This window comes from Acomys russatus, chromosome X (genome assembly GCF_903995435.1).
Source record: "Acomys russatus chromosome X, mAcoRus1.1, whole genome shotgun sequence".
Lineage (NCBI taxonomy): Eukaryota > Metazoa > Chordata > Mammalia > Rodentia > Muridae > Acomys > Acomys russatus.
This window is the reverse complement of record NC_067169.1, coordinates 20,467,610-20,478,487: the sequence shown is the minus strand read 5'-3', so window position 1 is coordinate 20,478,487 and position 10,878 is coordinate 20,467,610.

Genomic DNA, 10,878 nt, shown 5'->3' with positions numbered 1-10,878 from the left:
TTCCCCCATGCAAATTCCTTCAGGTCTCTGGCCACAGCCCTTGGCCCTCTGGCATTGGCCTCTGTTCTCAGGCCTCAGGTCACTGCCCTCTGGCCTCCTGCCTCTGCCCTAAGACCAATGCCCTCGGGCCTCTGACATCAGTGCTCTGACCTCAGGCCTCAGGCCTCTGACCTAAGGCATTAGGCCTCTACCCTCAGGCCTCAGGCCTCTGCTCTCAGGCCTCTGCCACCTGCCTCAGGCCTTTGACTTCAGGCAGGGTCAAGCCTCTGGCCTTAGTCCTTTTTAGTTGGGCCTATGTCCTCTGTCCTCAGGCATCTGCCCTCAGACCTCAGGCCTCTGTCCTCAGGCCTCAAGCCTCTGCCCTCAGGCCTCACACCCTTTGCCCTCTGATCTCTCCGTTTTCTTCTGTCCTCTGCTCCTACCATCAGCCACTTGCCCTCTGCCTCTGCCCTCTAACCTCTACCTCTGACCCTGCTCTCTCCCTCTCCTATCTCTCTCTCCCCTCTTCTTCTACCTTCTGTCTGGGCATCTGCCCCATACTCTTTGCTTCTGCCTTCCACACTCTGCCTTTGTGCTCTGCCCTTTGACCACTGCAATCTGTCCCCTGCATTCTGCCCTTTCCCTCTGCCTCTGCCTGCTTCCTCTGCCTCTGCTTCTCTCTCTGCCTCTGTCTCTGCCCTCTGCCCTCATCCTCTGCTCTCTGCCATCTAATTCTGCCCTCTGCCCTCTGCTTCTGCCTCTCCCTCTGCCTCTGCCCTCTGCCCTCTGCTTCTGCCTCTTCCCTCTGCCTCTGCCCTCTGCATGTGCATCTCTACCTCTGCTTCTGTCCTCTTCCCTCTGTGCTCTGCCTCTGCCTTCTACCTCTGCCCTGTACCCTCTGCATCTCCTTCTGCCCTTTGTCCTCTGCTTCTGCCTCTTCCCTCTGCCTCTGTCCTCTGTCCTCTGCCTCTGCCTTTGTCATCTGCCCTCTCCCTCAGTCTCTGTCCTTTAGCCTCTGCCCTCTGCCCTCTGCCTTAGCCTCTGTGTCTTCTTGGGCTCTTGACCCTCTGCCTCTGCCTCTTCTTCTGCCTCTGCTCTCTGCCTCTTCTTCTGCCTCTGCCCTCTACCCTCTGCCTCTGCCTCTGCCTCTGCCTCTGCTTCTGCATTCTGCCATCTGACTCTGTCCTCTGCCTCTGCTCTCTGCCCCTGCCTCTGGCTTTTGCCTCTGCCTCTGCCTCTGCCTCTACCCTCAGTCATCTGCCTCAGCATCTCAGCCCTCTGCCTCTACTTTCTCTTCGCTCCCTCTTCCTTGCCCTCTGCCTCTGTCTCTGCACTCTGCCCTCTGCCTCTGCTCTCTGCCTCAGCCTCTGCATCTGAATCTGCTTCTGCCCTTTGCCCTCTGCCCTCTGTCTCAGCCTTCTGCCCTCTGTTTGTGCTTCTGCCTTTCTTCTCTGCCCTCTACCCTTAACCCATTACCTCCTGCCCCTGCCTATGACCTTTGCCCTCTCTCTCTGCTTTTGCCATCTGTCCCTGCACTCTACCACTGCCTCTGCATCTCTGCCATCTGCCTCTGAATCTGCCCTCTGTCTCTTCCACTGCCCTCTCCTTCTGCTTCTGCCCCTGCCCTCTGCCCTTTGCCCTCTGTATCTGCATCTGCTTCTGCCTTCTAACTCTGCCCTCTGCCCTCTGCATCTCCCTCTTCCCTCTTCTTTCTGCCCTTTGACCACTATGTCTGCCTCTCCCCTCTGCTCTCTGCTTCTGGTCTCTGCCTCTGCCCTCTGCCCTCTCCCTCAGCCTCAGCATCTATCTCTGCTCTCTGCCCTCTGCCCTTTGCCCTCTGCCTCAGCCTCTGTGTCTTCTTGTGCTCCTGGCCCTCTGCTCTTTGTCCTTTTCCTTTTGCCCTCTGCCTCTGCCTCTGCCTTCCACCCCTGCCTCTGAATCTGCCCTCTGCCTTTGACCTCTGCCTTCTTCCTCAGCATCTCAGCCCTGTTGCCTTTGCCTTCTCTTCTCTTCCTCTTCTTCATCCTCAGCCTCATCCTCTGCCTCTGCCCTCTGCTGTCTGCAGGTGCATCTCTTCCTCTGTCCCTTTCCCTCTGCTTTTGCCCCTGCCCTTTGCCTCTGGCTATTCCCTCTGCTCTCTGCCTTCTGGCTTCTGATTCTGCCCTCTGCCATCTGCCCTCTGTCCTCTGCCCTCTGCATGTGCATCTCTACCTCTGCTTCTGTCCTCTACCCTCTGTGCTCTGCCTCTGCCTCTACCCTCTGCCTCCGCCTGTGGGTCTGCCTCTGCCCTCTGCCTCAGCCTCTGAGTCTGCATCTGCTTCTGACCTCTGACCTCTGCCATCTGTCCTCTGCCTTCTATCTCTGCCCTCTGGCCTCTTCTTCTGCCCTCTGCCCTCTCCCTCAGCCTCTGCGTCTGTCTCTGCCTCTTCTCTCTGCCCTCTGCCCTCTGCCTCTGGCTTCTGCCTGTGCCCTCTCCTTCAGCCTATGAGTCTGTCTCTGCTCTCTGCCCCCTGCCCTCTGCCCTCTGCCCTTTGCCCTCTGCCTCAGCCTCTGCCTCTTCCTGTGTTCTTGGCCCTCTGCCCTTTGCCTTCTAACTCTGCCCTCTGCCTCTCCCTCTTCTCTCTTCTCTCTGCCCTTTAGCCTCTGCCTCTGCCCTCTGCTCTCTGCCTCTGCTTCTGCCCTATGCCTTCTGCCTCTGCCTTCTACCTCTGCCGTCTGCCCAGGGCATCTCCCTCTTCCCTCTGCCTTTGCCCTCTGCCCTCTGCCCTCTCCCTCAGACTCTGCATCTTTCTCTGCCTCTGCTCTCTGCCCTCTGCGTCTTCCTGTGCTTTCAACCCTTTACCCTTTGCCCTTTGCCCTCTGCTTCTGCCTCTGCCTCTGCCTCTGATTTCTACTTCTGCTCTCTGCCTTCTGCCCTCTGCCTCTGCCTCTGCCTCTGCTCTCTGCCCTCTGCCCTCTCCCTCAGCCTCTGTGTCTGCCTCTGTCTCTGCCTCTGCACTCTGGTCTCTGTGCGTCTCTGCCTCTGCTTCTGCCTCTGTCTCTGCCCTCTGCCTCTCCACTCTGTACTCTGTCTCTGCCTCTTCCCTTTGCCCCTTCCACTGCCCTCTGCCTTTGCTTCTGGCTTTGCCTATGTCTCTGTCTCTCCTCTGCCTCCACCCTCTGCCTGTGCCCTCTGCCTGTGTCCTCTGCCTCTGCCCACTGCCATCTGCATATGCCTTTGCCTCTGGCCTCTGGCTGTGCCCTCTCTCTCAGCCTCTGAGTCTGTCTCTGCTCTCTGCCCTCTGCCCTTTGCCCTCTGCCTCTGCTTCTGCCCTCTGCCCTCTGCTTCTGCCCTCTACCTTTGCCGCTGCCTCTGCCTATACCCTCTGACTCTGCCCCTGCCTCTGCCCACTGCCCTCTGTGTCTGCATCTGCCTTTGCACCTGCCTCTGCCTTCTACCTCTGTGTCTGCACTCTTGTTTGTGCTTCTGCTTTCTGCCTTCTGCCTATAGCCTCTGCCTCTGCCTCTAAATCTGTCTCTGTCCTCAGAGCTCAGGCCTCTGGCCTCTGACCTCTGCCCCTAGGCCTCTGTCTCTGCCTACAGGCCTCTGCTGTCAGGGATCAAGCCTCTGCCATCAGGCCTCTGACCCCATGCAAATTCCTTCAGGTCTCTGGCCTCAGCCCTTGGCCCTCTGGCATTCTCCTCTCCTCTCAGGACTCAGGTCACTGCCCTCTGGCCTCTGTACTCAGGCCTCTGCCTCTGTACTCAGGCCTCTGCCTGTTTCCTCATTCTTCTACCATTGGCTTCAGGCCTCTCTTCTCAGGCCTCTGACCTTAGGCCTTTTCTGTTAGGCCTACATCCTCTGTCCTCAGACCTCTGCCCTCAGGCCTCAGGCCTCTGGCATCAGGCCTCTGATAACCTGCCTCAGGCCTCTGACCTTAGGCATCAGGCCTCTACCCTCAGGCCTCAGGCCTCTGCTTCAGGCCTCAAGCCTCTGACCTCAGGCCTCACACCCTTTGACCTCTGATTTCTCCACTTTCTTCTGCCCTCTGATCCTACCATCAGCATTTTGCCCTCTACCTCTGCCCTCTAAACTCTCCCCATGACCCTGCTTTCTCTGTCATCTCTCTTTGCCCTCCTCTTCTTCCTTCTGCCTGGGCATCTGCCCCATACCCTTTGCTTCTGCCTTTTATACTCTGCCTTTGTGCTCTGCCCTTTGACCACTGCAATATGTGCCTGCCTTCTGCTCTCTCCATCTCCCTCTCCCTTTGGCTCTTCCCCTCTGCCCTCTGCCCTGTGCCCCTCCCTCTTCCCTCTGCATCTGCCCCTTGCCCTCTCCATCAGCCTCTGCATCTGTCTCTGCTCTCTGCCTTATGCCTCAGCCTCTGAGTCATCTTGTGCCCTTTGCCCTCTGCCTCTGCCCTCTGCCCTCTGCCTCTGCCCTCCATCTCTGCTTCTGCCTTCTGCCTTTTCCTGTCTGCCTCTGCCTTCTACCCTCTGCCTTCTGCCCTTTGCCTCTGCACTCTGTCCTCTGTCCTCTGGTCTTTAACTCTGTCCTCTGCCCTCTCCCTCAGCCTCTGCATCTGTCTCTGCCTCTCCTTTCTGCACTCTGCCCTTTGCCCTCTGCCTTAGCCTCTGTGTCTTCCTGTGCCCTTGGCCCTCTACCCTTTGTCCTTTGCATTCTGCCTCAGCCTCAGGAACTTCCTGTGCTCTCAGCCCTCTGTCCTTTACCCTCTGCCCTTTGCCCTCTGTCCTTTACCCTCTGCTTCTGCCCTCTGCCTTTACACTCTGCCCTCTGCCTCAGCATCTCAGCCTTCTGCCTCTCCATTCTCTCCCCTCCCTCTTCTTCCCCCTGTGCCTCTGCCTCTTCCTCTGCCCTCTCCCTCTGCTTCTACACTCTGCCTCTGCCTCTTCCACTGCCCTCTGCCCTCTGCTTCTGCCTCTGCCTTCTGCTCTCTATCTGCCTCTGCACTCTGCCCTCTGCCTCTGCCTTCTACCTCAGCCTCTGTGTCTTCCTTTGCTCTTGGCCCTCTACCCTTTGTCCTTTGCCTTCTGCCTCAGCCTCTGGGACTTCCTGTGCTCTCAGCCATCTGTCCTTTGCCCTCTGCCCTTTGCCCTCTACTTCTGCACTCTGGTTCTGCTTTTACCCTCTGCCCTCTGCCTCAGCATCTCAGCGTTCTGCCTCTCCATTCTCTTCCCTCCCTCTTCCTCCCCCTGTGCCTCTGCCTCTTTCTCTGCCCACTGCCTCTGCTTCTACACTCTGCCTCTGCCTCTTCCACTGCCCTCTGCCCTCTGCTTCTGCCTCTGCCTTCTGCCCTCTCTCTGCCTCTGCGCTCTGCCTTCTACCCCTGCCCTCTTCCATTTACCTTCTGCCCTGTACCTCTGCCCTCTGCCTCTTCTTATACAATCTGCCTTCTGCCTCTGCCTTCTCTCTGCCTCTGCCCTCTGCCTCAGCATCTCTGCCCTCTGCCTTTGCCTCTGCCTTCTGTTCCCACCCTATGCCTCTCCGTCTCTGCCCTCTGCCTCTACCTTCTGCCTTCTCCCTCTGCCTCTATCCTCTGCCTCTGCCTCTGTCTTCTCTTCCCTCCCTCTACCTTGCCCTGTGCCTCTGCCTCTGTCTCTGCCTCTGCACTCTGCCCTCTGCAGGCATCTACATCTAGGGGCCTTCTGAAGTCTTGGACTCTACAGGCACCTGGACTTACACACCACTGGCCCTCTCTGGCCTCCTCAGGCACCTGCACTCAAATGCAGGTTATAGTGCTCTATGCACTGCAAGCGCCAGCACTCACATACCCACTCTTCTCCTGGCTTCTGTTGGCACCTGCACTCACATGCCCACTGCCTTCATGGTATCTGCAGGCACATGCAATCAAGGACACCCTGCTCCACTCACCACTCTGAAGGCTGCTGCATTCCAATATGCCATGACCGGGCTGGCATTACCAGGAATCTGCATCTCATGCCCACTGTCTCCCTTCCCCTCCCCAGGCACCTACAGTCTCATGCACAATGCCCCTAATTGTCCTCTGAAGGCACCTGCACTCTCATGTGCCCATTGAATTCTTTTGACCTCAGAGCACACTGCACTGTCATGCCCACTGCCCCATCTGTCTTCTGCAGGCAACTACACAAATGTGCCCACTGCCATCCTGTCCTCTGCAGGAGCAGCAAACACTCACATGCCTACTGATTTCCTCAGCACAGGCGCATGCAGAGGCCAGGGGAAGGGTGCAGGGGGCATGGGAACAGAGGTGCATGCAGAAGCCAGAGGAGTAGGGCAGTGGGCATGGGAGCACTGTTTCACATAGCTCTCTGAAGACTCCTGCACTCAAAAGCCCACTGCACCCTGCCATCTCCAGGCATCAGGAGTCACATGATCACTGTTTCCATTTTTCCTCTGCAGGCACCTGCTCTCTCATGTGCAATGTCCACCTGTCACCTCTATAGACTTCTACACTGCCATGTCCACTACCCCTCACTGCTCTCTGCATGGACCTTCACTCACATGCCCACTGCCCTCCTCTGCCCTCAGCAGGCAACTGCACTCACAAAATCCCTGCCTCTCTCTGGCATCCTGAGGCCCCTGCACTTACATGCTCACTGCTCAACTCTGGCCTCAGCAAGCACCTGCACTCTCATGCCCACTGCCCCCATCTGTCTTCTGCAGACAACTGCATCCATGTGCTCATTGCTCTCCTGTCCTCTGCAGGAGCCTACACTCACGTGACCACTGCTTTCCATGACTCTGTATGTCCCTACAGCCACATGCACACTGCCACAATCTGTCCTCCTTAGGTACCTGCGCACACATACCAACTGTCACCATCTGACCTCATGCTCACTACGAGCTCTTTTCAGCACCTGCACTCACAGTCTAATATCCAACATCTGACCTCTGAAGGCCCCTACATTCATGAAAACAGCTCTCCTTTCCTTTGATGGAACTTAAACTCAAATGCCACTTTTCCCCATATCTCACTTCTTCAGGAATCTACACTTACATGTGCTTTGGAACACTGGATTTTCCAGAAATCTGCTGCTACATGTCAAAAGAAACCCTGTCCTCAGCAGGTCATGAACACATATGCCCACTGCCCCTCTTGGGCCTCTGTAGGCCTTGCACTACATTGCACACAGGCCCATGTGCTCTCTGCATGGACACCGCCCCCATATGTCTTCTGTAGGCACCTGCACTCAATGCTCACTGCTATCCTGTCCTCTGCAGGAACCTCCACTCACATGCACTGTGCCTTCCTGGCCTCCTCATGTACCCGCAGTAACAAACAATGGTCGAATATGTCCTCTAGGTGCTTGGGGCCCCAAACCCTCAGACCCATGTGACCTTAGTAAGCATCTGAATCCACATGCCACTGCCTCCAACAGTCTTCTGTACACACCTGCACTCACGTGTCCACTGCGCTCTTCTGTCTTTGAGGGCACCTAGGATCACTGTCACACTGTCCCTCTGTCCTCTGCAGGAACCTGAACTCACATGCTCCCTCCACCATCTGGCCTGGCCAGGCAGCAGCACTGACATATCTACTGACACCCTGGGCACTGCAGGCACCTGCACTCACATGCATGTTTCTTCTTCTATTCCCCACAGTCAACTGCACACACATGACCACTGGCCACCTTGCCAGTGCATGTACATACACTGCAGTACCACTTTCCTCCTATGTCCTCTGCACTCTCCACTCTCATGTGCCCATTGGCCTTCTCTGTCCTCTCCAGACACTGTTACTCATGTACCTAATGAGTGCATTGCTTGTGCAAAAGTCTACATTAACTTGCTCACTGCACACCCCTGCTCTTGTTGCTAGCTACACTCACAAGCACACTGCCCTTCTGGCATCTGCAGCCACTGCAATCACATGGCTACCCCCTTCATGCCATCTGCTGTCGAGTGAACTCACGTACCCCCTACTCTACTTAGCCCTTTGAAGGCATCTTCTCTGACATGGCCACTATACCCTGCTGGCTTCAGCAGGCAACTCTATTTACTTGTCACTACCCCCATGTGTGTTTAGCATCCACCTGAAGTCACAGCCCACTTCTATTCTGTCCTCTGCAGGAACCCACACTCACATGCACACTGCCCTCTTCTGTCCTCTGAGGACAACTGGCATCACAGGCCCACTGCCCCTCTCTGTCCTCTGAAAGTACCTGCACTCTCATGCCCATTGAACTTTTCCATCCTCTGATCCCACTGCACTGTAATGCCCAGTGACGTCATCTGTCTTCTGCAGGCAACCACACTCCTGTGCCCACTGGCATCCTGTCCACTGCATGAACAAACACTCACATGCCTACTGCCTGCCCTAGCCTCTGTAGAAACCCACATTCACATGCACATGGCCCCACACTTGCCTCTTCAGGCATCTGCACTCACATGTCCACTGAACTCCTAGTCTGCAGTCACGTGTCCACATATGACCTCTGACCACCATGGCCCCTTAGGCACCAGCACTCATATGCCACTGTCCTACTTTGCAATCTGCAGGTGAATGTGCTCACATACATACTGCCCCCTTGCGGCCACAGCAGGCACCTGCACTCACGTTCCCACTGCATCTCTCTGCCCTTTGTAGACACCTGTATTCACATATCCAAGGCTACCTGGCCTCTGCAAGAGTGTGCACTAACATGGTTATGGCCCATCCCTGGTTGGCAAGCACCTTCACACCCATGTCCACATCCTCCCTTTGCTCTGCACTCACATACAAACTACCCCCTTTCTCCTCTGCAGTCACCTGTACACAAATGGACGTGGCATCTCTCTGGCCTCTGAAGACAGGCAAACTCACATGTCCAGTGACTGCCTGGCCTGTGCAGGAATCTGCACTAACATGACCACTGCCCACAGCTTGTGTCTTCACTTAGCTGTATTCACATGCACACTGCTCTCCTGGCATCTTTTGGCACCTGCATTCTCATTCCCACTACGTTCCTGGCATCTGCTGGATCATGCACTCACATACCCACTGCTCCACATAGGCCTCTGATAGCTCCTGCACATAAATGGCCCCTTCACACTGGCATCAGCAGGCACCCACAGACACATTTGCCTCTACTGGCACCTGCGCTCTGGCCTCTGTAGGAACCTACACTCATGTGACCACTGCCCCACTGCTCTCTGCATGTACCTGCTCTCACAGGCCCACTACCCATCACTTGACTTGTGAAGCCTCATGCACTCACAGGCACACAGCAGCCATCTGTCCTCTGCAGGCATCTACACTCATGTGCTGACTGCCCAACACTGCTCTCTGCAGGCCCTTGGACTCACATGCCCACTTACCCTTCCTAGGCCTCAGCAGGCAATTGTAGTCACATGTGGCTCCCTGTTTCTGGCCTTTTCAGGCACCTGTTCACACAGCCCAACCTCACACTGGGGACCTCTGTGGGAACCTGCACTCATGTGCCCACTGCAGCTCTCTGGCCTCTGAAGACACCTGCATTCACATGACCAATGACTGCCTGGTTTCTTCAGGAATCTGCACTAACATCCTGCTACTCACCTTTGGTCTTGGCCCATAGCTATACTCACATGCCTATGGCTCCACAGAGCCCCTTTAAGGCTCCTAAACACAAATGCTCTCTGGCCCTCTGTCCAGGTACCAGCAGTCACATGCCCACTGCCTCCATAGGCACATGCTCAATCATGTCCACCCGCTGCCTCTGGCCTCTGCAGGAATCTGCACTCACAGGCTCGCTGCCTTCTGCACCTTTAGAAGGCAGCTGTGCAAATGTGGCATGGAGTACCCAGGCCTCCTCACGCACGTACACGCACATATTCCATGGTTCATCCTGCTCTCTGCATGCACATGCACTCACATTCTTGCTCCCCACCTCTGTTCTCAGCATGCTCCTGTGCTCACATACTCCCTGTCTCTCTGGCCTCTGGAGGCACTTCTATTCAAATGCCTGCTGCCCCCATGTGTCTTCTGCATGCACTTGCATTCACATGCTCATGGCTGTCTGTACTCTGCAGGGACCTTCACTCACTGCACACTTCCTCCATGTGTCTTGTGCGGGCGCCTGCACTCACGTGTTCACTGCCAGCCCTTGTTGGTACCATCACTCTCAGTCCAACTTCCCACATCTGAGGTCTTCAGGCCCCTACACTCCTGAGCAGACTGCTATCCTGACCGTGAACTCAGTGCCTACTTCCCTGCTTTGTGACCTCGGCAGTCATCTACACCTCTGGGTCTATTGGAATCCTGGTCTTTCAGAAATCTGCTCCTACATGACAACTGAATCCCTGTCCCCTGCTGGCATGTGCACTCACAGCCACTGCACTCTTGACCTCTGAAAGACACCTGTGCAAACATGTCCACTAACTACCCTGGTCACTGCAGGCACCTACACTCACAAAGCCAATGGCCCACTCTGTTCTCTGCATGGACATGCCCTCACATGCCCACTGCTCCCATCTGGCAGCAGCAGACTCCTGTACTAACAAATACACTGCCCCTATCTGGCATCTGCAGGCACAGGCTCTCATATGCACAATATCCCACTCTGATCTGTGCTGGCATTTGAACTCACCTATATACTGCCTGCCTTGGGCTTCTGAACGTATCTGCAGGTACCAACAGTAGCGTGCTTACTACTTCCTATTTGCCCCCTTAGGCACATGCACTCTTATGACCACTGCCTTCTCTGGCCTCTGCTGGAATCTTCAGTCACATGCCCACTGCATTACTGGCTTTTAGAGGTACTTGTGCAAATGAGGCCACTGAGGACCCTGGCCACAGGAGGCAGTTACACACACACACCCCATGGCCCACTCTGCTCTCTGCATGTACATGCTCTCACATGCCCGCCCCTCTCCTCTGGCCTCAGCAGGCTCCTGTGTTCACATACCCACTGCCTCTCTCTCTATTCACATGCCTGCGGTCCCAGTGCATCTTCTTC